Raw genomic sequence first — 2108 nt, 5'->3', positions numbered from 1 at the left:
AATTTACTTACACCCAGGAATAAGTGTCACTTCTCGTTTTGGAATGTATCGTGCTGCAGCTGGTCTTGTCTTTCTCTTGCTTTGTTTCCAAACAACAACTTGCTAATGCCAATTGGACCACCAGTTGGACAATTTCACGTTCTTGGTCGCATTTGCCTTGTGTATGTTGCATGCATAGCTTGCATTGTCGACCTGTCCTTCCTCTTTGTTTTTTTCATCAGAGCTAAATTCTAGACCAACTTATATCTTTGTTTTAATTTTGAACAAGTTTCTTACTCGATCAAAAAAAAAAGAGTTTCTCGGGCATTCTTGTGGGAGCTCAACTTACTGGTAGGCTCCCCACCAGCTCTTTCTAATTTATGGTTCTTTTTGTTTTAAAAAAATAAAATGTAAAATAGAATGCAGATTGATACCCAGAGGAGATATATGAGTGCGTCTAAATCGTGAGTGGAACTAGAGACTATGGCATTTGTCAATTAGCTCTCAAAATTTATCTATGTGTATTTTCACTAGAGCTGGCAAACAAGCCAAAACCCGCGGGTTAACCCGTGCCCGGCTCGTGAAAACCCGAACCCGGCTCGGCTGGTTTCAAAACAAGCCGGGTTCGGGTTGGAGAAATGCCGGCTTGTGAGTAAACGGGTTAACCCGTCCCGGCCCGGGAACCCGCGGGTTGAACCCGTAAACCCGTAATGCTATCAACTGCTGAGATCGTAAGATCTAACTTCTCTCTTATATAACTCCTCAAACAAAAAATTTCTCAGTTCCTCCAAAACCTAAAATCTCCGCTGCGGCTCAGAAGAAGGAAACGAAAGGCTTTCTAGGGTTTTCTTCATCATGGTAAGAAGATTCGTGGTTCATTAATTCGTTGTTCGTTTCATTAGTCATCTCTATTGATGATTCTGATTCTGATGGTGTTGTTGTATTTTTCAGGTTCTCTCAAATGATATCGATCTGTTGAATCCAAAACCTGATTTGGAGAAGAGGAGGCACAAGCTTAAGCGTTTGGTTCAATCCCAAACTCCTTCTTCATGGTAACTACTCCTAGTACTAATCACCATCTTCATCATTATCAATCTCTTATCTATGATTTCATTTTATTGAATCTGATTTGGGTTTATTTGCTTGTTTGTGTTTATGTGTTTCTGTGGAAATTGTTGCAAAATTGGATGATTTCAATTTTTCGGAACTAACTTGAAGTTCCACTATTGTGTTTTTGCTAGCCTGCCTGCCTGTCAACGAAACTGCTTCCCATTCAGTTTGTATGTATTTGAGAATAATTTTGGAAACGCTTTAACTTGTTGGATGTTTTTGAGATGTCAATGTTCCAATTTGCTTGATCACTTTAATGGGAGGACATCATTTGCAGTCTAAGAGACACTCCCTAATTGATGTTGCGATCAAATGTGAACTCAGACTGTCTCGGAGACTTTTCGAGTAACGTTCTCTGTCCTCATTCTTTTTATTGAGTTATTATTTGTACATCTAATTGGGGTTTGTAATGAATGGTTTGATTCTGTAGTTTGTGATGGGACATTCTTTCCGTCTCTCCACGATGAGATGTCTGCAATTGTGGGTTGTTTCAACCGGCGTGCACAGAACCTGCTACAAGTTCATTTATCTTCGGGTTTCAGAAAGTATTTTACATGGATTAAGATAAAACTTGTGAAAGGAAATCACGTTGCTATGGTTGAAGAAGGCAAAAAAGGTTTACTACATATCTTTGCAGGTTATGCGGTTGGAGGAGGACATGTATTGCATATGGTTTGTGATTTAACAATAGCTGCTGACAATGCCGTTTTTGGCCAGACAGGTCCAAAGGTACTCGTATTATGCTTGTTTTATGAGCATTCTTTGGAATGTTAATTTTTTAATGCATATCTAGAAATTGCACACTAGAATTATTTTTCTGATCTCCTCAAAATACCTTTTACGGTGGATTTGTGCAGGTTGGAAGTCTTGACGCAGGTTATGGAAGTTCCATCATGTCTCGTTTGGTAAGTGTTGAAACTGAATTCTCTGGCGCAGTGGGGGAATCATAGCCCTTAACATGTTATTTTTCTTCTGGTGGTGGTTTACCAGGTCGGGCCGAAAAAAGCACGTGAAATGTG

General features: G+C 39.7%; 2 long non-coding RNA genes across 3 annotated transcripts; both read left to right on the top strand.

The window, feature by feature from the left end:
• The first annotated feature begins 710 nt into the window (after positions 1-710).
• Positions 711-1654, top strand: LOC113307550. 2 transcript variants are annotated; one of them, XR_003339169.1, is made up of 5 exons: positions 711-837; positions 931-1031; positions 1221-1259; positions 1367-1434; positions 1520-1654. It is a non-coding gene; the product is annotated as an uncharacterized LOC113307550 (long non-coding RNA). The 2 variants fall into 2 exon arrangements; XR_003339168.1 differs by having other exon boundaries at positions 1221-1434.
• A 20-nt stretch (positions 1655-1674) lies between these two features.
• On the top strand, positions 1675-2108 carry LOC113307551. Its single transcript, XR_003339170.1, has 3 exons — positions 1675-1818; positions 1947-1994; positions 2080-2108. It is a non-coding gene; the product is annotated as an uncharacterized LOC113307551 (long non-coding RNA).

The sequence above is a fragment of the Papaver somniferum genome, chromosome 9 (genome assembly GCF_003573695.1).
Source record: "Papaver somniferum cultivar HN1 chromosome 9, ASM357369v1, whole genome shotgun sequence".
In the NCBI taxonomy this organism is placed as follows: Eukaryota; Viridiplantae; Streptophyta; class Magnoliopsida; order Ranunculales; family Papaveraceae; genus Papaver; species Papaver somniferum.
The sequence above is the reverse complement of the archived record's forward strand: the minus strand, read 5'-3'. Positions and strand labels throughout refer to the sequence as shown.